At 39.6% G+C, this 13,983-nt stretch overlaps 1 protein-coding gene across 2 annotated transcripts in view; it reads right to left on the minus strand.

Annotated features, from left to right (window-relative positions):
• The window catches only part of CSMD1 (CUB and Sushi multiple domains 1), a 2,064,317-nt gene that overhangs the window by 889,239 nt on the left and 1,161,095 nt on the right, over positions 1-13,983 (minus strand). The gene's annotated exons all lie outside the window — the stretch shown is intronic.

Consider the following 13,983-nt stretch of genomic DNA (forward strand, 5'->3'; position numbering starts at 1 on the left):
CATGTCTTCCACTCTAGTTCATATGCCCCCAAAAGGGAGCCTCTGTTGTCTCTTGACAAGGGCTCCAAGTACACGTTTGTATATTTTATATAACTTTCACATCTAGTGATGCAAAGACTTAGTCAGTCTGACTGTTAATAACTCAGTTTGAGACTTAGATTTAACATGATATGTTAAAGTAACCAAGAACACACAGAGAGTGTATAGTCATAGGAAATATTTCAATTTTGTCTAATAACCACAAATATGCATAATTAAATTATTCATAAGGAAAATATTAGAAGCAAAAAAATAATGCTATAGAACCTGGATAGGATCTAAAGCTTAAACTACATCATAGCTGATAAAAGTCTTTAAGTTAAACTGAAGGCAAATGATAACCTCTATCAGAGATGATGATTCATATTGTATGTAACAGTTAATTCACACTGGATTGCTGTGTCTGAAGCACGCATGGTTACCTCTCAACTAATCTCTTCTCTCCCCTCACTGTTCACACTCCCTTTGCCCCTGGATGTTCTTTGCTCAGAAGATTCAAGTAGACAATGCCAGATTGGAGAGTTCAAACATAGAACAAATACCTGGTGGTGAAATAGCAAGATGATAATTTCTTAGCTTACACATAGTTGCCAGGCATGGGAGTAAAAGAAGACTCTATAACTCCCCCAAGGCATGCGATGTACTACACACTGTTTCTTCACTTTCCTGCATGTGTATATTCTCCATTTGATACAGAGAAAACCCTGTATTGCTTCCATAAGTTTCCCCACAAAGGGGAACTCTATCAATGTAGCAACAGGAAAAACGCCACTCTTATCCACACCGCAGAAAGACAAATAGAAACTTAAATATAAGCAAAGTAAAACATGAGATGATTTTGTTTTAGCTTGGTTTACTTTAAAAAATGGAAAATGAAATAAGCAAGAAAATATGTAATCAATGTTCAAATATCCACATCTCTATAATTCCTACTGAGCAAAACGTTTAAAAGACCCAGGTTCAGTGGATCCGAGTTGTTACATGGAGTGGCTCGTGTGGTTTAGGTGGTCATCTCCCTTCCAACTTTGAGCTGACATAGTAACTATTGATACAGCCACTGCCACAAATTCCCTTTTTCATGTTTTGTTACTTGTGGCCAGAATACAAAGGATGATAAGTCACCTGAACTTAATTCTTCCCTGATATCAGAATGGCTATCAGATAAGAGAGAAAGGATCTAAAAGTAAAGTAACTTCATCTATGGTTTTAAAAATGATTCATAATGAAGAACAGCATGGAAGCTGCATTAAAAAAAAAAAAAAAACTGAATACAAAGCTAACATATGATCCAGCAATCCCACTCCTGGGCGTATATTCGGAGAAAAACATAATTCTAAAGGATATATGCACTCCAATGTTCACTGAAGCTCTGTTTACAATAGCCAAGACACTGAAGCAACCTATTTGTCTATTGACAGTTGAATGGATGAAGAAGTTGTGGTACTTACATAAAGTGGAATATTACTCAGCCATAAAAAATGAAATAATGCCATTTGCAGCAACATGGATGAACCTAGAGACTGTCATACTAAGTGAAGTAAGTCAGAAAGAGAAAGCAAATACCCTATGATATTGCTTATAAGTGGAATCTGAAAAAATGGTACAAATGAATTTATTTACAAAACAGAAATAGAGTCATGGATGTATAAAACAAACTGATGGTTACCAGGGGAAACAGTGTGGAGGGATAAGTTGGGAGATTTGGATTGACATATACACACTATTATATATAAAACAGATAATGAGCAAGGGCCTATTTTGTGTGTGTGTGTGTGTGTGTGTGTGTGTGTGTGCACACACTTAGTTGCTCAGTCATGTCAGACTCTTTGAGACCCCAGGGACTGTATAGCCCATCAGGCTCCTCTCTCCATGGGATTCTCCAGGCAAGAATACTGGAGTGGGTTGCCATGCATTCTTCAAGGGGATCTTCCCAACCCAGGGATCGAACCCAGGTTTCCCACATTGCAGGTGGTTTCTTTACTATCTGAGCCTCCAGGGAAGCCCTGCCAGGTTCCTCTGTCCATGGAATTCTCTAGGCAAGAATAGTGGAGAGGGTAACAATTTCTTTCTCCAGGGGATCTTCACAACCCAGGGATTGAACCCAGTTCTCTTGTATTGCAGACAGATTCTTATTTTTTTTAGGATAGCTTTTTTCTTCTTCTTCTTCTTTTTTTAAAGTAGTTTACTTTAATTGGAGGATAATTACTTTACAATATTGAGATGATTTTTTGCCATACCTCAACATGAATCAGCCATGGGTGCACATCATGGGCACCCCATTCTGAACCCCTCCCCCAGCTCCCTCCTCACCCCGTCCCTCTGGGTTGTCCCAGGGCACTGGCTTTGAGTACCCTGCTTCATGCATCAAACTTGCATTGGTCATCTGTTTTACATGTTTAATGCCGTTCTCTCAAATCATCCCACCTTTGCCTTCTCCCACAGAGTCCCAAAGTCTGTTCTTTACATCTGTGTCTCTTTTGCTGCCTTGTATATAGAATCGTCATCACTGCAGGCAGATGCTTTTTTTGTCTGAGACACCAGGGAATCCTTCTACTCTATAGTCCAGGAAAAGTGAATAGTATAGTACAGGAAAGTGAATCAGTTATATATACACATATATCCCTTCTTTTTTATTTTATTTTTTAAGATTCTTTCCTCATACAGGTCATTATAGAGTATTGAGTAGAGCTCCCTACTGTATGGCACAGAGAACTCTACTCAATACTCTGTAATACTCTGTAGTGAGGAAAAAATAAAAAAAAAAGAGGGGATATATGTGTATGTATAACTGATTTGCTTTCCTGTACAGCAGAAACTAACACAACATTGGAAATCAACTCCATTTTTTTTTTTTTAATCTGCTTGATGAGTACAATGTGGGGATACCATGTACCTGTCCTGGAAATTATATATACTTTTGTGCCATTATTTTTCTAGAATGCTACCTTTACTAGCTCTCCAGCCATGGGAATATTATCTTTTCTGATCCTTGAATATCTCAGCATTTAGTTGTGTTCTTGATATAGAGGTGCTGTAGGTCATGATTTACTGTTTAATAAGTTACTTAATGTCTTCCTGGTGGCAAAATTATAATTCTCTTTGCATGGAAAAATGCATGTATGCAACTGTGTACATGTGTGTTACATGCTTATTGTATATTTTTTTGTCAATGTGTCAAAAATACTGTGTAGTCACAGACATAGAGAACAGACTTATGGACATGGTTGGGGGGAGGAGAGGGTGAGATACATGGAGTGAAAGTAAAGTCGCTCAGTCGTGCCCGACTCTTTGTGACCCCATGGATAGTAGCCTGCACCAAGCTCCTCTGTCCATGGGATTTTCAAGGCAAGAGTATTAGAGTGGGTTGCCATTTCCTTCTCCAGGGAATCTTCCCAAACCGGGGATCGAACCCAGGTCTCTCACATTGTAGACAGACGCTTTACCATAGAAATTTACATTACCACATGTAAAGTAGAGAGCCAATGGGAATTTGTGGTATGACTCAAGGGACTCAAACAGAGGCTCTGTATCAACCTAGAGGGCCTGGGTGGGGAGGGAGACAGGAGGAAGGTTCAAAGGGGAGAGGATATATGTATACCTATGGCTGATTCATGTTGATGTTTGCAGAAACCAACAAAATTATGGTTAAGCAATTATCCTTCAATTAAAAATAAATTTAAAAAAAAGTCAGCTTCTGGGCCAATCCACTATTATGACCAAAGATGAGATTCTTTATTATGAAATGAATATGTTACTGACCACTTCAAAAAAGGTACTGTGAGGTCAAATCTAAATTGAGATGAATTCAGATGTGTTAGGATAAACTAACGATAGTCTGTGTATATACAAAGCATCCATCCACTGGAGCCGATGCCCGCACATGTGGAAGAAATTGGTTACTGTGTCACTGAGGGCAGTTTCCCAGGTAGACTGCGTGTACTCAAGTGACAGAGCAGGATAGGTAAGGATGAGGAAGAAGCTGGCCCTCCCTATCTACAGTCTATTTTGTTATTTTCCATTGATGCCCCTTTAAAAAACACATAGGCATTAGAAATGTATTCATTTCCATCCACTGGTTTCATGAGTGACAAAGCACAGACTTTCTGTGTAGAAATCCAAAGTTTTAGAGATCACATGGATTGTAGGAGGTTATGAATGGCTAATTCCTATGCTACAAAGAAAAGAATATAGCCTGTGGAACAGGGCACATTTTACTCTGAATTATCCCTGCCTTCAAATTCAGATATTTATGGCTTATTTCGTTAGAGGCGAGGGTGAGAATCTCATGGCAGGCAGTGGTCTATTTACCTTCATATCCTTATCAGTGACATAGTGCTAGGTACGTGGTACAACTTTTTAATGTATTTCTTCAATGAATTAGACTTTTATTGAAGATGGATGGGTAGGTTGATTCTATCTTAAAATCACTGACCACTGTAATGTGTGATATCTGTAAGATTATAAGACTTTTTTGGGGGGTATAATTGCTTTACAGCCTTGACATATTCCTTTTCCTATTTGGAACCAGTCTGTCATTCCATGTCCAGTTCTAACTGTTGCTTCCTGACCTGCATATAGGTTTCTCAAGAGGCAGATCAGGTGGTCTGGTATTCCCATCTCTTTCAGAATTTTCCACAGTTTATTGTGATCCACATAGTCAAGGACTTTGGCATAGTCAACAATAAAGCAGAAATAGATGTTTTTATGGAACTCTTTTGCTTTTTCAATGATCCAGTGGATGTTGGCAATTTGATCTCTGGTTCCTCTGCCTTTCCTAAAACCAGCTTGAACATCTGGAAGTTCACAGTTCACGTATTGCTGAAGCCTGGCTTTTAGAATTTTGAGCATTACTTTGCTAATGTATGAGATGAGTGCTTTTGTGTGGTAGTTTGAGCATTCTTTGGCATTACTGTTCTTTGGGATTGGAATGAAAACTGACCTTTTCCAGTCCTGTGGCCACTGGTGAGTTTTCCAAATTTGCTGGCATATTGAGTGCAGCACAGCTCAACTGGAATTCCATCACCTCCACAAGCCTTGTTTGTAGTGATGCTTTCTAAGGTCCACCTGACTTAACATTTCAGGATGTCTGGCTCCAATAGGAAAAGGAGTGTGTCAAGGCTGTATGTTGTCACCCTGCTTATTTAACGTATATGCAGAGTACATCATGAGAAACACTGGGCTAGAAGAAGCACAAGCTGGAATCAAGATTGCTGGGAGAAATATCAGTAACCTCAGATATGCAGATGACACCACCCTTATGGCAGAAAGTGAAGAGGAACTAAAAAGCCTCTTCATGGAAGTGAAGGGAGAGAGTGAAAAATTGGCTTAAAGCTCAACATTCAATAAACGAAGATCATGGCATCTGGTCCCATCACTTCATGGCAAATAGATGGGGAAAGAGTGGAAACAGTGTCAGACTTTATTTTTGGGGGCTCCAAAATCACTGCAGATGGTGATTGCAGTCATGAAATTAAAAGATGCTTACTCCTTGGAAGGAAAGTTATGACCAACCTAGATAGCATATTCAAAAGCAGAGACATTACTTTGCCAACAAAGGTCCATCTAGTCAAGGCTATGGTTTTTCCAGTGGTCACGTATGGATGTAAGAGTTGGACTGTGAAGAGAACTGAACACTGAAGAATCGATGCTTTTGAACTGTGGTGTTGGAGAAGACTCTTGAGAGTCCCTTGGACTGCAAGGAGATCCAGCCAGTCCATCCTAAAGGAGACTAGTCCTGGGTGTTCACTGGAAGGACTGATGCTGAGGCTGAGACTCTAATACTTTGGCCACCTGATGTGAAGAGTTGACTCATTGAAAAAGACCCTGATGCTGGGAGGGATTGGGGGCAGGAGGAGAAGGGGACGACAGAGGATGAGATGCTGGATGGCATCACTGACTCGATGCACATGAGTTTGGGTGAACTCCGGGAGTTGGTGATGGACAGGGAGGTCTGGTGTGCTGTGAATTATGGGGTCGCAAAGAGTCAGACACGACTGAGTGACTGAACTGAACCGAACCGAACTGAATTGCTTTACAAGGTTGTGCTAGTTCCTGCTTACAAAGAGGTAGATCAGCTCTGTGTATACACACATCCCCTCCCTTTTGGACCTTTGTCCCACCCCCTATTTCATCCGTCTAGGTCACCGCAGAGCACCACGCTGAGCTCCATGTGCTGCTGAGTATATGGCAGGTTCCCACCAGCTCTGTTTTACACATGGTAGTGTATGAATGTCAATCCTAATTTCCCAGTTCACTCACCACCCAGCCCCCATTATGTCCACACACCCATTCTCTACCTCTGCATATCTATAACCTAACAAGCTTATTGAATTCACTTACTGCCATGCGTTTCAACTATGACTTTTAATACATTTGATCAAGGTACAGAGGAAATTGGATTCAAGAGACCAAGAGGAGCAGTCAAGGGAAACAATGTAATTAAAGTGCAGTTCTATATGAACTGCCTTCTCTTTGCACGCATTAGAGCTCAAATTCGCTTGCCCTATGTATAGACATTAGGTTACAGCTTTCAAACTCTTCCAGAAATACTGAGCCTTAGTTCTTTATTAAGTGCTAGTTGAGTGAAAATATTCCAAATTACTATGTAAATGAAGTACCATATGATCGAAGAAGTATAGGTTTGCAGTATGAGTATTTTTTTCTATGTAAATTTTCCAGATATCTCACTATTTAGCTGACTTTCCTTATAGTTATGGATGAACCTTGATTTTGCAGAGCTACACAGGCAAGCTGATTTCATTCAATACTTCTGAGTAGGGCCTTATATAGCCAGTTATCATCCCAAAAGGTACTATATTTTGAGATCTCGCCTTACAAGTCTACAGCATGTGCACTTCTTAACCTGTCATATAAAACCCAAGGAGGAAGAAGGCTTTGTACACAAAGATTTGATTCACAAATCCTGAGCTCCAGATACCAACATAAGTGGGAAAACAGAATTTCTTGAAGACACTTTATCCTAAAATAAAACCTTAGGAAAAACGGTATCCTTAGATGGTTGATTATAAGCAGAATAATTCTTCTAATGACTAGTATGTGTTTCCATATCTCTGTATTTCTAACAAATTTTACAGTCCTTTGTGTCTCATTAAATGCAAATGCCATTTTATTTAGCAAATATTCACATTGGATACAAAGCCAATAAACAAAAATCATTTGTATTCTTAAATACTAGCAACAGAAAAATGGAATTTTCAACAGTGCCAAAAACCTCAGCATAATCTCAAATCTCTATGAGTGAATTTAAGAAATGACTCGTTAGAACATTACTGAGTGAGATTAAAGAAGACCTAAGATGTGCAAATAGACATCATGTTCATGTACAGAAAGACACAATTTGGTCTCTGAATCTAGCAATTCTCTACAAATCAATGGGCTGAATCCAATCTTAGCCCAATATCAGCAGGATTTCTTTCTTGTAACAAACTGACAAGCCAATTCTGAAATTTATATAGAAATGTGGAAGGCTAAATATATAAAGGCAAGGGAGAAAGGAAAAGATATACCCAACTGAATGCAGCATTCCAGAGAATAGCAACAAGAGCTAAGAAACAATAGAATGGGAAAGACTTGAGATTTCTTCAAGAAAATTGGAAATATCAAGGGAATGTTTCATTCAAGGATGGACACAATAAAGGGCAGAAACCATAAGGACCTAACAGAAGCAGACGAGATTAAGAAGAGGTGGCAAGATACACAAAAGAACTGTACCAAAAAGGTACCCAGATAACCATGATGGTGTGGTCACTCACCTAGAGCCAGACATCCTGGAGTAGAAAGTCAAGTGGGCCTTAGGAAGCATTGCTATGAACAAAGCTAGTGGAGGTGATGGAATTCCAGTTGACCTTTGTCAAATCCTAAAAGATGAAGCTGTGAAAGTGTTGCACTCAATATGTCAGCAAATTTGGAAAACTCAGCAGTGGCCACATGACTGGAAAAGGTCAGTTTCATTCTAATCCCAAAAAAGCACAATGCCAAAGAATGCTCAAACTACCACACAATTGCACTCATTTCACATGCTAGCAAGGTAACACTCAAAATCCTTCAAGCTAGGTTCCACAGTGTATGAACTGAAAACTTCCAGATGTACAAGTTGGATTCAGAAGAGGCAGAGGAACCAGAGATAAAACTGCCAACATTTGTTGGATTATGGAGAAAGAAAGAGAATTTCAGAAAAAAAAATCTACTTCTGCTTCACTGATTACACTAAGCTTTTGACTGTGTGGTTCACAAAAATCTTTTGAAAATTATTAAAGATCTGTCTCCTGAGAAACCTGTATGCGGGTCAAGAAGCAACAGTTGGAACTGACATGGAAAAACAGATTGGTTCCAAATTGTGAAAGAAATATGACAAGACTGTATATTGTCACTCTGCTTATTTAACATATGCAGAGTACATCATGTGAAATGCCAGGCTAGATGAAGCCCAAGCTGAAATTAAGATTGCCAGTAGAAATTTCAACAAGCCTCAGACATGCAGATAACAGCACCCTAATGGCAGAAAGCAAAGAGCAACTGAAGAGCCTCTTGATGAAGGAGAAAGAGGAGAGTGAAAAAGCTAGGTTAAAACTCAACATCCAAAAAGTAAGATCATGGCATCTGGTCCTATCACTTCATGGCAAATCAAAGAGGAAAAAGTGGAAGCAGTGATAGATTTTATTTTCTTGGGCTCCAGAAATCACTTCAGATAGTGACTTCAGCCATGAAATCAGAAGATACTTGCTCCTTGAAAGAAAAGCTATGACAAACCTAAACAGCATATTAAAAAGTAAAGACATCACTTTGCCAACAAAAATCCATCTAGTCAAAGCTATAGTTTTTCCAGTAGTTATGTACAGATGTGAGAGTTGGACCATAAAAGATGTCTGAGCACAGAAGAATTGATGCTTTTGAACTGTGGTGTTGGAGAAGACTGTTGAGAGTCCCTTGGGCAGAAAGGAGATCAAACCAGTCAATCTTAAAGGAAATTAACCCTGAATATTTACTGGAAGGATTGATGCTGAAGTGGAAGCTCCAATATTTGGCCACTTGATGCAAAGAGCCAACACTTTGGAAAAGACCCTGATGCTGGGAAAGATTGAAGGCAGGAGGAAAAGGGGATGACAGAGGATGAGATGAGTGCATGGCATCACAGACTCAATGGACATGAGTTTGAGTAAACTCCAGGAGATGGTGAAGGACAGGGAAGGCTGGTGTGCTGCAGTCCACGGGGTCACAAAAAGTCAGAGGCGACTGAGCAACTGAACAAAAACACAAAGTATATAAAGATTTACTCTGAGAAGCAGAGCTCAGGGTCTTACACTGCCAGCTCTCAAGACTGTTATGGTGACTATATATTAACGTGAGTGTGAGGGACCAATTTAAATTCAGATGCAGTTTGTGCAGCTAGGACCCTTTACAGCTTCAGAGAGACTGCAGATCTAGACACAAAATGGAGTGTGCTGAAGTCACACACCAGGGAACTCATTCATAACCTCTGAGGAAGCAAAGGTTTTTCAAACATAAAAGGTATTAGTAGTAAAAGAAAAGGCAATAGGTTAGGTTATATCAAATTTGAGAAACTCTATTCATCAAAAGACGTTACTGTCCAGGGTGAGAAAAGATGATCATCACGTTATCAAAGATTTACTTACAGAAAGTAGAAAGAAGGCTCTCAGAAAGAAAAGGACAACCCACAGGGGTAAAAAACGGTCATTAGCTTAAGCAGACACTTCTCAGAGAAAGATTTTAGATGAGCCAAAACAACAAATATGAAAAGTGATCGAAACTGTGAGTCAAAGAAAGGACAAGGAAAGCCTCAGTGAGGAGACAGCTCCACAGCCAGACCAGAATGACTTAAAGAGATGGGATGCAGCAAACACTGGGTACCTGGGACCCCTCTTCACTGCTCAGAACTACAATGAGGGCTTTTTTCTACAACTGTCAGACTGTAAGCTGAACACACTCATTCTCTGAATGTATGGGATTCACATTATTCCTTGGCCAATGTTCAGTGGGTGCATGTCCATTTCTTCACCTAAGACATGTACTAGAAGGTCCAAAATGACACAGTTCATAACTATCAGAGACAAGAAATTACACTGATGCCCATCAGAAGAGATGCATAAGTTATGGCATAGTCACAAACCAGAATGCCCTACCGCAGTGACAGTGAACACACGTACACACAGCACTAGCACAACCTTGAGTGAATGGCAATGAATACCTGTTCATACAACATCTACACAGTTTCGAGTGAATGACAGTGAGCACATGTACACAACGCCAGCACAACCTTGAGTGGAAGGGCCCAGAATCACAAGCACAAAGTCTATGTTTCACCATGTGTATGATGTGCCAAAACAGGCCAGATTAACCAGTGCTGCTAGGAGGCAGGAGAATGTTTACTCTTGAGTTGCTGTTTAAGACTCAAAGAAGGGCTCATGAAGGTCTCCTAGGGGGAAATGTTGCTATTTGACCCTGAGCTGAAGTTCCACACATTTTTAAGTTTCTGAAAACTTTGAATTCTAAGCCTACAGCATGTACGCATTTTTGTACACATGTCTTATTTTGCAGAACTGATTGAAAGCCTGAAAACATCTGAGAATAGCTGATAATGTTGCTTCTGTAAGAAATTCTCTAAATTCTTAATATAGGTTATAAAGAATTGAAACTAATACAGTGGCACTGTTAACAACTCAGTCCTCAGAGTCAAATTTTTGGATTAAAATCCAGGAACTGGGGCTTACTAGATGATGATTTATGTAACCACGCTAGTTTTTCTCATAGTACAAATGGAAATAATTTCCATTTACAATGGAAATACATTCTAAATTTTTGCCTTGTAAACTTTTTTGTAAGCATGGAATGGATAACAGAAGATTCAGTGTCCAAAACATTTAATAGGTCAATAAGCTTGTGATATCCCAGGTAATGTTACAGCAGTTTTATATGCAGTGTGTGTATGCATATGTGTGCAGTTTCTTCATATGTATATATGTGGTTTCTATAAAATTATAATCATTTCCACTACCATTATAATTTAATCCTGAAGATTAATATGCCTTTTCATCATTGTATCACACTGAACCAATGCTTTAAAGGAAAAGTCTCCAAAAAGCCCAAGTCATTGATGATTTATTGTGAATCATTTATTCACACAGATGTTTATCGGTCAAGTACTGTGTATCATGATATGGTTGATCTCTTATGATTTGGAAATGATCAACTGAAACCAATCCTTGTAAATCCATAAGGAAGCAGTCATTTTTAGATTAGGTTATGCAGTTCCCTTTATAAGTATTGCTCAGAACAAATAAATTTCAATAATTAGATCAGAAAAGAAGAAACAAATGGCCTCTACATAAAAATATTTATATATATTAAAAAATATAAATATATATATTGTAGAGTATGTTGCTGTGCTGTGTTCAGTTGCTCAGTTGTGTACAACTCTTTGGGACCCCATGAACTGTAGCCCGCCAGGCTCCTCTGTCCATGGGATTCTCCAGGAAAGAATAGTGGAGTGGGTTGCCATGCCCTCCTCCAGGGGACCTTCCCAGTCCAAGGATCAAACCAGCATCTCCTGCTTCTCCTGAGTTGCAGACAGACTTTTTACTGCTGAGCCATCATTAGGCACTAAGCTGTGTCCAACTCTTTGCGACCCCATGGCCTGTAGCCCACCAGGATCCTCTGTCCATGGGATTTCCCAGGCAAGAATACTGGGGTGGGTAGCCATTTCCTTCTCCAGGGGATCTTCCTGACCCAAAGATGGAACCTCGTACCCTATTTGGCGGGCAGGCTCTTCACTGCTGAGCCACCAGAGAAGCCCATTGTAAATACACACACACACACACAACACACATATATATAGATACACAAAAACATGTATAAAAAAACATGTAAAAAAACACATATGTGCTGTGCTGTGCTTAGTCACTCAGTCATGTCCAAATCTTTGTGACCCCATGGACTGTAGCCTGCCGGGCTCCTCTGTCCTTGGAGATTCTCCAGGCAAGAATAGTGGAGGGGTTGCCATGCCCTCTTCCCAACCCAGGGATTGAACCCAGGTCTTCTGCACTGCAGGCAGATTCTTTACCAGCTGAGCCACCAGGGAAAGCCAAGAATACTGGAGTGGTAGTCTATCCCTTCTCCAGGGAATCTTCCTGATCCAGGAATCAAATTGGGGTCTCCTGCATTGCAGGCAGATTCTTTACCAGCTTAGCTACCTACCAGGGAAGCCCATATATACATATACATATATACTGATATATCAATGTGAAATAGTCCCATTGAAAGGTCAGAATTTACTAAGTATTTTAGAGCTCATAATAAAGAAAGCATTTGTTTCTGTATGATGTTGTCAAATAAAAGTCATTAGCAAAATGAAAGAAACCCAAAGTCAATTTAATGTTTTTGCTGCTTCCCTAAGAAATTATTTATATATAAATTTATAAAATATATATAAATATATATGTACACATATATATATAAATTATATATAAACTCAGGTGGCTTAAAATTAGCTTTTAGAATAGATAAGTTTATTGAACAAGCCTTCAATTTTCCTTTTATGTCCCTCTGATGTAAGGAGCCTAAATTCCTTCCTATTTACCATGTAACATCACCTTTTTCATTTGTTACATAAAAGATTTGACCTGCATTATGCAAACCTATGTCAACAAAGGAAGACAAGTCTTTACCTGTAAAACTGTTAAATACATCATTGTTGTTCCAAGTGGCATGCCTACCAGAGAGAGGTCTTGGGCTCCATGGACATGACAGGATCCCAGAGAACAAAAGCAGAGTCATCACTGCTGAGGGCCGTGCATTAGCATGGCTTCACACTAGACTGTGTCTCTCACATACCCCGACACTAGTCAAGATTCCCTGATACACATGGTCCTGGGAATCTGTGCTCACATAGCACAAAAAGACAATCAATTCATTCAGACTTGGTTAAACAAAAGTGTTCTTTAATGTTGACCAGCACATTATGAATATTCTTATTTAAATTATAACTTGCACACATTCCAACCCATCTGGGAAAATGTCTGCAATGTTTGGCTTTAACTTGTATAAAATCTGTGAGTAAATAATAATTCCAGTTCCACTAACATTCTTTTTGTGCTTCAATATAGACCAAGTCCTTTGCCTTGCCGTCATTTGTATACATCACAATGCCAAGGCCAGGAAACTTGCTACATGAAAATCTGCCTGGTGCTTTCTGAAGGTGCATACATGATGATTTTTGATGACCACCTCAATACTAAAGTAATGAGTCATGAAGTTACTCTACTGAAGTTCTATTTATAACCAATAAACTTTGATCTTGAGAATATTGTTTTGCTTCTATGAGTATTGGTTATAAATAGAACTTCAGCAGAGTAACTTCATGTAACTTCATTTATATATATATATGTATATATATATAACCAGTTGGCTTTGAATTTGTGGTCCAGGGCTGCTGCTAAGTCGCTTCAGTCGTGTCCGACTCTGTGCGACCCCATAGACGACAGCCCACCAGGCTCCTCCGTCCATGGGATTTTCCAGGCAAGAGTACTGGAGTGGGGTGCCATTGCCTTCTCCAGTGGTCCAGTACTAGTTAAACTAAATGAGGACATGTTGGAAATGTAAACAGAAGGCTCTCCCTGAGCGGTGGATGCTGAGCGGTGGACCCTATGTGCAGAGAGCTAGTCGTGTGTGGTGTCCCTGGAGGAGAACTCTTGCCTATCTCGCAGTTCCAAGGATGCTGGCATTCATTCAGCAAGGTATTGGATATCTGGTATGTGCTAGATACCACTTAGACCATGACAATACAGAGGTGGACAGTATAGAAATTGGACTTGTCCTTCTGATGGACAGTATAAGCAAGAAAGTGGGCAGTTACAATGCAGTGGGATAAACGCCACTACAATTTGGAAAAAAATGCCATTCCAGCTTGGG

This window comes from Bos taurus, chromosome 27, assembly GCF_002263795.3.
Source record: "Bos taurus isolate L1 Dominette 01449 registration number 42190680 breed Hereford chromosome 27, ARS-UCD2.0, whole genome shotgun sequence".
NCBI classification, from domain to species: Eukaryota; Metazoa; Chordata; class Mammalia; order Artiodactyla; family Bovidae; genus Bos; species Bos taurus.